Source organism: Triticum aestivum, chromosome 3D (genome assembly GCF_018294505.1).
Source record: "Triticum aestivum cultivar Chinese Spring chromosome 3D, IWGSC CS RefSeq v2.1, whole genome shotgun sequence".
Classification (NCBI taxonomy): Eukaryota; Viridiplantae; Streptophyta; class Magnoliopsida; order Poales; family Poaceae; genus Triticum; species Triticum aestivum.
Window position 1 is genome coordinate 100,349,153 of NC_057802.1, and position 10,520 is coordinate 100,359,672.

Genomic DNA, 10,520 nt, shown 5'->3' on the forward strand with positions numbered 1-10,520 from the left:
TTGTGCTAACGCTTCCGCTTTCGGTCTACGAGGGTACGTGGACAACACTCTCCCCTCTCGTTGCTATGCATCACCATGATCTTGCGTGTGCGTAGGAATTTTTTTGAAATTACTACGTTCCCCAACAACTCCACCGTCGGATGGAACACCATCTGGACCGGCACCCTGGCCGCCGACGAGCTCCATGACGGCGCGGCGCCGCCTGTCTCCTCTCCCATCGGCAACGAACAGAGGCAGCGAGAGAAAACAGAGGAGTGTTTCAATGCGGCATTGCTTGAGACTTCAGGGGGCTATCTGCAGAAAAGCGGCCGTCCACAGCCGTCACGTGCGCCACGCGTGACCTGAAATCAGAGAAAACCGGGCGTCGGCGCGGTTCAGCTGGCGTGTGTGACTTGATTGCACCCGCAATGCAAGTTCTATGATGTGTTTTTCCGGTTTGCAAGTTGTGTAACTAAAATGCACCCGCGGTGCCAGTGCTATTTACTCTTTTCCTTTCTTTCCCTTTTCCTTGCAAATGTTCTGTTTATCATCCATGTTATTTGATATGCATATGTAGTCCATGATGATACAATTCTACGCTGGTGGAGTGGCCTTGATATGGAAAAACATTAGGCTGAGTGTGGTATAACAGTGGATTAGGCATTTTTAATAATATATAAGTTATTGTAGTGCCTGTGTAATAAGTCATTTTAATGGTTATTTTTCTCAGAAAATAATAGATAAACATCACACATCACAATTTAGCAACCAAAAACTAAGTCATATTACAACCTGAACAATGTATTAAGTAATACGCCTATCTCATATCGTATGTTTCTCTCTCAAAAATAATTGAGGACCTGGGCCAACTCTCTCTCTCGATCGGTTAGCTGAGCTAAAATGAGCCAAATGATGCACTATGCCACTACTGTGTTGACTGTTTTCTCCATACTCCGCAACCTACCGAATGAACCTTGATTGCCCTTGACTCGTTGTTCCAATCTAATCTCCTTCCTGTGCTCTCCTATAGTGAGGTGGTTGCTCGATCCCCTTCTGTATCTGGTTCTATCATGTCCCATTTCTGACGAAAAATTAGCACGCTCGCAAACACGCACATACGTGGAAACATCGGAGCTGAGCTGGATAACTGGAGGCATCCAGAAATGGCCCCAAGAAGATCTGACGAAGAGAAGGGAGAAAATAACCCATGTGCCTGTACGGCTGCATACACCGCATGTGTCCGTCGTCCGGAAGCGTGTAGAGATGAGAGCCCACAGGCGTGTTGCTCTCCAGACTCCGACGGCCGGCCCGGGAGCGAATGAGCTGAGCGACGCCCACCGCGGCCAGCTCGCCCGTACCGTGCCGTGGTGGAACCTTCTCAACAGAATGTACTAGTAATCCACCAGCGTTGCCACCGCGGTGGCCGCGTCAGGATCGATCGACGGAACTGGAGGCCAGCAGCAGCAGCGCGCGTACGTGCACGCTGCCACCGGATCCGCCAACCTGGGTGGTGATGGGTGTGGGCAGAGTGAGAGCATCTCCAGCCGCGCACCAGAAAGACCTCCTCAGGCGATTTTTTCGCGCCAGTCGCGACACCAGAAGCCCGATTTTCGCCGGCCTGGGCCGAAATTAGTGCCGGCGGATCCAGGCCGAACCCGGCGCGCTGGGGCGCTCGGGGCGCCGGGGCGAGCGGTTTTGACGCGAAAGAGCCACGGGCCCGGCGCGTCAGCGACACCGTGCGTCGTCTTCCCCCCAACGCCTCGGTTTCCCGCGGGGAATCAATGGCAAGACTGCTGCCGGTCAGCCTTACCATTGAGTTCTCACGGGCGGCGCGTCACGGGGCGGCGCGCCGACGCCTCCCCTCCCTCGCACGCGTACACACGGGCGCGGCGCGGCTATATAAACCGGTGGCCTCCCTCGCCTCTGGCCACACCAGCCCTAGCCCTAGCCGCTGAGCTCTACCTCTCCCGAGCGCCGCCGTCGAGCCCTCCCTCTCCCTCCCTCCCTCTCCCGATGGCCGAGCGATTCCCCGGAGATGAGGCGGCGGCCAACGGCTTCGGCCGCCGCTCGCTCCGCGAACAGGAGTCTTGGCTCCAGTTCCAGGCGAACATCCCGGCGCCGCCGGACATGCGCGCCGGGCCGACGGGGTGGAGACTCAGCAACGGGGGAGTGCCCATTCCCCCATTGCTCGACGCCGTGGCGAAACCATCCTACTTCGTCGACGAGGTCGAGGTCGTGCGCGCCTCCCTCACCGACGCCCAACTCGCCCTCCCCGAGTACGCCGCCGACAACCAAGCGGCGTGGACGGCATACTTCCAGCGCCGGCAACAGCAGAGGATGGCGTCCACCAACGGCGCGCCGGTGGTGGCCGGCCTGAAGAACAGCGAGGGACGCCACCTGTGGTGGGGTGTCCCCGGCCGCACCCTCGAGGGCGTTCTGACGTACCTCGAGGGCGGCAACGACCCGCCGTTGGCATACCCCCCCGGCGAGGGCGGCAGCCACGGCCACGGCTCATCGCCGACGCGACGGGCAATGGTTGCCCAGGAGGTTCGGCGCCTCCCCTTCTTCCTCCTCCTCGCGCTCTTCCTCGCACTCCTCCGGCACTCCGGCGCTGCTCGGTGTCAAGGCCGAGCCCGCGGCGGAGACGCCGCTCGGCCGGCGCACTCGCAGCGCCGACATCGTCATCAACGAGGGCGGCCGACGCGCCTCCTCGTCGGCTCCTCCGCGCTTCGTCAAGCCCAAGACGGAGCCGGGGACTGGCGCCGGTGAAGACGGAGCACGCGGCGACGTCGAGCTCGACGACGACTCGGCCCTGGAATGGGCGCGCGTGGACTCCCTGAAGATGGCGAGGGAGCGCCAGTGTGCCGCCCTGCGGCGATTCGCGCAGCGCCGCCGGGGCCGCGACGAAGGAGGAGTCGTCGTCATCGAGGAAAGCGACGACGACGACGCGCCGCCGCCACCAGTTCGCGTTGGCGACGCCGGTCAGGGGTCCACCAGGGACGGCCGCGTCAAGGAGGAGAAGCCCGACGACGACGACGGCGAGGATGGCGGCGACGACGGTGACTACTCCGCGTTTAGCCAGTTTCTTTTTTAATTAGATATATTATGTAATAAAAATCCGCGACTATTATGTAATATATGCCGAACTTCGCCGAACTTTGCTGTATTTTTGCCTTTTTTAAACGCGTCTGGGACAGTCCCGGGCCGAGTGGCAGGGGACCAACTCGTCCCAGGGCTATTTTTTGCGCCGGCTCATCCCTGGCGGTGATTTTAAACGTCCCCTGAGGGGCCAACGGCTGGAGATGCTCTGAGTGATAACGCAACGTAACCGGATATGATACGGTGATAAGGCTGGTAGATCCCGTCCCCGATCGACCGTCGTCACCGCTGACGCGCCGCTCGCGTGTGCTTTGCCTGCTCCTGAATCTCCGGATAGGGACGAGGGAATCTCCCTATATAGAGCTACTTACGTACAGACTATCACCGAGGTACATGTGTGGAGCTGAGGGAGTTGGAATTTTTGGGCGTGGAGTGAAATTTACGGCGCCTTTTGGTAGATCGGCCGTACTGGAGAAGCAGAGATCAATATGTCGACAGACAAGGCGGATTGAACGTACTGTACAACGTATATTGACGCCTCAACCGATAGTACGAGCGTAACTTTTGTTGAGAATCGCCTCTCAGAGACGCTACCTCTCTTTTCTTGTCTGAGCTTCAGAGTCACAACTTTCCTGTGGAACAATCGTAGACACGGGTGTGTGTGGTCAAGGACAGGACTCGGGACTGTGTGGTCAATCTTTTTCTTTTTCTTTTTGAGGGGACTGTGTGGTCAATAGAAACAACGGAGACGATGGGCTACGTAACGATGCGGTGCCACACGACCCGAACAAAGTTTCATGGTCATGTCCAGAGGTGGTGGCCTATCTACTCATGGGCCACAAGATGTAGCCCAGTTGCTTCAAACTGTGGCAAGCCCATGTAGCTAGAAATTTCGTCCGTCCAAGAATGAGAGGGCGCCACCTGCCACAACCTCAACAGGTGGGAGTGATCTTCAAAAGGAGTACTTCTCAATTCATTTGAAGTCGCCATGCCCCGAGCAAAATTAGGGGTGCGCTATGTTTCGCATTAAGCGAGATAGGAGCAAACCCTCCCTGAAGGGAGCCGCCACTTGGGCCGGCCCACGCGCGCGGGCACCAGCCAGTTTTTTGTTTTTCTTCATGTTTTTTGCTTTCTTTTTTTACTTTTGTTTATACTTTAAAATATTGTGTGTGTGTGTGTGTGTGTGTGTGTGTGTGTCTCTCTCTCTCTCTATATATATATAACAAAAAACACTCTTCAAAAAACACTCTTCAAAAACACATTTGAAAAATGTTGAACAAGTATTTGAAATGTTGATCAAGAATTAGAAAAATGTTGAACAAGTATTTAAAATATTTTAAATGTTGATCAAGTATTTGAAAAAGTTGAATAAGTATTGAAAAATGTTGAATGAGTATTTGAAAAATCTTGAATAAGTATTAAAAAAATATTGAATGAGTAATTGACAAATGTTGGACAAGTATTAAAAAATGTTGAATAAGTATTAAAGTGTTGGGCAATTATTTGAAAAATGTTGAATAAGAGTTCGGACAGCGTTGAACATATATACAAAAAATATTGATCACTTATTAAAAAAATGTTTTTGACATATATGAAAATGTAGACTAAAAACAAAAACAAACATAAGAAAAAACAAAAAATGAAGAAGAATAAAGAAAACCAAACCAAAAATGGAGAAGAAAAAATAAAACCAAACAAGTATTTCAAAAATGTTGAACAAGTATTTAAAAAAACGTTGATATGTATATAAGAATATAGAGTGAAAAACAAAAAGAAACAAAGAAAAACCAAAAACTGAAAACCGGAAAAGAAACAAATTAAACCAAAGGAAAAGGAAAATGAAAAAAAAAATTGAAGACACAAATGACTCGCTTCAATTAGGGTGCGCCTTACCAAGTGGTCAGCTTGGTAAGCTATCAACAAAAATTTGCAATCAAAAATTAAGGTGCGCCCTACATAATGTAGACGAAGTCGATTGTAGTGCAAGGGTTTGTAGCGCATAGTTGAAAGAAGGAGATCCCAGGATCTAGCCTCGCCGAGGGCATTGATTTTTTACTCTATTTTTTTGAAAAAAAAGAGCTAACGGGCCAGCCCATTACTGTAGTCGTTAGCTGCGAGAGGTCTCGTAACGTCTCGCTAAAGCGAGAAATAGTCGCTGCGGCAAAATTAAACTACGCAATGGTTGAGACTGAGCAATTCTGCAATAGCGTCGTCCAGCTCAAAATAAAAAAAATACTGCCGTGGCGTTGCCCAACTCAAAATAAAAATAAAAATACTACAGTGGCGTCATCGATCAGAAGAAAAGCTGGCACCCATCAGATTTTTCTAAAGACCAACTAATTTAACATTGGCAGTTAATTAGCCATCATGTCAGGGGTGTAATGCATTTCTTAAGTCCGAACGATCATTGTAATCTGTCGTGCCAGCATGAACAAATTTTTTAACCGAAAACCATAGAACAATCGTTCTACGGTAATTATATATTAATAATAACAAAAACAGAAAATGTCCAAGTATGTTACAAAAAATCAGCCAATGCCAGCTCGTGGGAAACCTATCATCAGAATTTAATTGAGAGTTTCTTTAAAGCTTGTTAATAAGTTCGAATATTTTATTTTAATCCTGTGCTTGATAAGGAGCAAGTCTGCTTGAGTGATCCTTTCCATGTGTAGAAGACTTCCAGTATTGTTTCTATCATGCAACAGAAGCCAGAAAAATATCTTGTACTCCTTCCGTCCCATAATGGAGGAGAAAAGATTATGGGACGGAGGGAGTATCTTAGTATGGTAGAGTTCTTCCAGAGCTTCTTGAAAATTGGTGCAGCGTCTTCTGCTGTGGTGAACCTCTTATAGAGCTTTATGGAGGAGAAAAGATTGCCCCATGGGTATTTCCAGCTGTCATGGGCATCTGATAGTTGAATTGACGGGCAAGTGTTTTGAATGTTCTGCAGCTCAGAGTCAGATGGGAGTGGCTGCGTCGAACGGATCCAGATAGACCGTGGCAGGGCATACCAATGGTGGAAGATGATGAGACCAAACTCGTGTTCAACTCTCTGGTGAAGATCTCACTGGGTAATGGCGAAAAGGTGCTCTTCTGGAGAGATAGATGGATCCACGGTTTTACGGTTGCCGAAATCGCCCCAACTATCATGGAGTTCGTCAGCACTAGGGCCCGTAACTCCAGGACGGTCCGGCAGGCTTTGATCGATAACGCGTGGGCCGCCGATGTGCAGGGTGACATCTCCTTCATGGCGCACATACAAATCGCAAATCTCTGCCTTGCGATAACTACAGTACCTCGCAATGAGGAGCAGGCCGACCAGTTCGCTTGGCCTGCTGATGTGACCGGGGCTTATACGGCAAAATCAGTGTATCAAAGGTTGTGTATGGGGCTCACAAGATCTCCCACGGCGCAGTGCATTTGGAGGAGTTGGGCACCATTGCGGTGCAAAATCTTCGCTTGGCTAGCGGTGCAGTACAGACTATGGACCTCGGATAGGCGAGCACGACACGGGTTGCAAGACCAGCCCTCTGCTTGCTTCACATGTCTGCAAGAGGAGGATAATGTAGACCACATTCTAGTTCAGTGTGTCTACGCTAGGGAGGTTTGGCACCGATGCTTCGACATCTTCCAGATCAACATCGACCTACCGACGAACTTGAGAAGGTTTCAAGACTGGTGGCTCCAGCAGCAAAGGAACTTCACAGGTAGGACCATCCGAGGATTCGACTCCTTCATCATAGGGATGGCTTGGGCGTTGTGGAAGCAAAGGAATGCTAGGGTGTTCAACCGACCACATCAACAAAAAACACCTCCACAGTTAGTTGAGCAAGTACTCCAAGAGATCAAAGATTGGAGAGCGGCGGGATTCGGAGTTGGAGGCTTAGACCATTTTGTGAGAGAGTAGTCGTAGTGCGTTTAGTTGGTGTGGCGTCTGGTGTGCCATTTGGGATGTTCGCATCTTGTAATGGCGTCTTGTAATTTAACTTTCTGCCTTCTATAAAGCTAAGGTACGCCATTGGCGTACTCTAAAAAAAATGTCCTGCAGCTAATGAAAAGTTGCCTCTACCTCGTTATTGATTAAATTTCTAAAACATGGGCCAATACTCGTACGCATCAGATCACCGCATGCCATATCTGGTTCTAACTACGTGCGTGCATGGTACTTTTTTCTGGAGGGGAAATGTTGCCACTTTATTCGATGTTTAAGGCCCCCTCAGACATGATCTCCGAGCTAAACCACTCAGGAGACACATGAAGCTAGGTTTTACATAAAGATTTCAAGCTATCCTTCATAGCTAGCTAGGACATGTGAAACATTGTTTGCTGAATGCTGCATCCAAGCAACCCTAGACCACAGAAAAGACCTGAGTAACTCTTTCATCTCCTCAACCAGTTGCCCATTGGCCGAGAAGTCCTTCTCCTCATTCATAAGCTTCCTCGCCACCACTTGTGTATCCGTCTCGAGAATGATCCTCGGAATACCGTGCGCTCTCTTTTTAGGATTGAGAATGACGACACAACCTGAAGGTTTTTCGTCTACTTCTGGCCTATTTGTATTCCCACCATTAGTTCATTTGCCGAAGAAAGGGCCCTCCAACAAGCCAGCAGCCCCACCACTTCTGCATCGTGAGTAGATGGGAAAAAATGGCAGTATGCCAGGGTTGTCCCTAAGGACAGATCCTCCTCCTCCCGTGCCGTTCACCCTGGACATAGCTCCGTCCGCGTTCGCCTTGACCCACCCCTCCTCCTGCTTCTTCCATCTTTCAGCTTCCCTCGTCCCAACTGTGGTGAACAACCTCGTGTGTGGCCTTTCACTCCTCAGCGACAGCTAGAACCCGATCAAAAATTACACTAGGAACCTCGACCCGGTTGGAATCTCGACTACGTGCACGGTACTGCAATGATCGATAGACCGGGACACATGCACGCGCGCACACCACGCACCACAAATTAACTGCTGGCCGCGATCGCGCCATGCAGGCAGCATGCTGTCAGGTCGACGTATGCATGCGGGCCGTTGGCTCGATCGAGACGCAGCGTTCTCCGTTTGTTGGTGCGGCAGCGCGCCACGTCGCCCGGTGCGTCGGGGCCGGCCGGGCGGGGCGACGTGCACGCCATCTCCGTCACCGCTTGCGCCCGGTCGATTACGGTTTTTGACACCCAAAAATAGAATAAGAACGGCTACGGTCTCTGATCTTCATTGCGGTTGTACGTACCCTCTCTGTCGCGCATCTTTCGTGTCGGGAAACCGGGGCGACCGAGTGTGGCGGCGGCCTCGTGCGATACGGCTAGCCCCTCCCGTTTCCCCCACTTTACGTTAAGTGGGTATTTATCTTTTGACCACCTACCCCCTATATAAAGCAACGAGGAGTCATCATTGTAACACCTGATCATTGATTAATAAAGCTGGTCTCCTCTATCTTCCTGTGTCACTTTTACTTTCGACTACTTCGTCTACGACGCTCGCTCTCGCTCCGCAACCTCGGACCGGACTCGCCGGCGGAGTTGCGGAACACGTTATCAGCACGCTTCGCTCCATCAACTCTCCATCAAGCCTGCGTCAAGCCTGCATCACGCAGGCTTTCGTCGATCCCGCGGAGGTATAAGATCCGATCCCCACTCTTTGCAAAAATGGATTCCTCTCGTTACTACGATTCCGTTTTTGTGATTAGATTATTTTTTCGGATACATCTACCTATGGTGTGGATTTCTCTCCCAAAAATCGAGCGGACGAACACGTCGCCGACCAATGTCGATGTTTTTGGATCACGAGAGACTTGTTGACTACACTATACGGGAATCGGTACAGATCGTGATCCAGATGATCACGGTACCGCCGCGTTGTACCCGACGTACACGCGTCGTGACGTCCCGAAGACGCACGATCTTGCCATCCCGAGGCAGATGACGACGTCCCCGTCGCCAAGCGCTCGACTGCCGTCGCCGCGCTCGCGTGCCCGCTGCACGCGCCGCCCTGCTGGCTGCGACCCCGCTGGTCGCCGGCGCCGCCGTGCTGGCCGTCGCCGTGGCAGCACACCGCCCGCCGTGGCCGTGGCCGTGGCCGCGCGCGCTGCGTGCCCGTGGCCGTAGCCGCGCCATGCTGGCCGTGCTGCTCCGGCCGGGTCGCGCCGGGGCCGAGCCGCGCCGCCGCGCCATGGCCGCGTGCCCCGCTAGCCGCGCGCCGCGCGCCGTGGCCGCGCCGTCCGGTGGCTGTGCCGCGCGCCGCGCCACTGGCCATGGCCAGCCCCAGCCGCCCCCGCGTGCAGGCCCCGCCGCACGAGCTGGCCAGCCCTAGGCCGCTGCCGGCGTGTGCCTTGGCCGCCGTCGGCTGGCGCCAGGCCCCGCCGCGCGAGCTGGCCGGCCCTAGGCCGCCGCCGGCGCGTGCCTTGGCCGCCGTCGGGTAGCGCCCGCCCCCGCCGCGCGAACTGGCCGCCGCCGCCCCTGGGCGCTAGGGGAAACCCTAGCAGCGCGTGCCTAACCCGAGCGCAGCGCCTGGGCCGGCCCGCTGGCTGTTGGGCCGGATGGGCCGCGGCCGTGGGATCCCTCCTCTAAAAAAAAAGGGGGCGCCGGCTGTCGCGTAAAAATTGCGGTTTAGCCCCTGTAGTTTTCAGTTTTCGCGCGATTTTTATTCCTGCAGCAATATTTCGCGTAGACCCCCCTGGAACTGTCTGTTTTCGCTGAAAATGCGTTTTTGTGCTTAAAAATACCTCGGGAATTCAATTTTTGGGCTAGTTTTCACATACTAGATGCGCTTAACATGCTATTTTTTGTAACATGATATTATTGTATGATTTTACTGCTGTAGATTAATTGGTTAGCACTCTTAATCATTTAGTAAGTCATATAATAGCATGTTTTAAATATTGGAACGTCATTTTATTGAATAAGTTTATCAACATCGCTTTGTGCAAAAGATTACCTGCTGTAATCTCATGATTTTTGCATAAATCGCAGATGGCCGGAATTGTCCACAAGGAGTTTCCTGAGTTGGCCCAGACAGGGCTGAACTACCTGTCATGGTCCTCGGACTGCGAGATCTTTCTCCAGGGCAAAACCCTCCTGAGGGCGATCGGTCAGGGGGCCCAGCTGGCCGTCACTGATCCCAAGTTCGAGACTGAGAATGCGCAGGCTCTGCACTTTCTCCGTCATCACCTGTCACCTACTCTGAAAGATGAGTATATGGCTGAGCGCAGTGCTTCTGGCCTTTGGACCGCTCTTAAGCAGCGGTTTGAGCGGCTGAAGTACACTATGAAGCCACGTGCGGAGGCAGAGTGGATCCGTCTGAGGTTTGCAGACTTCAAGACGGTTGGGGAGTACAATTCGGCTCTGCACCGGATTTGTACGACTCTTCGGTTGTGTGGTACTGAGATTACCGACTCCTAGAAGATTGAGAAAACCCTATCCACTTTCCACCCCGACGCGGTCCAGTCCTCACGGAA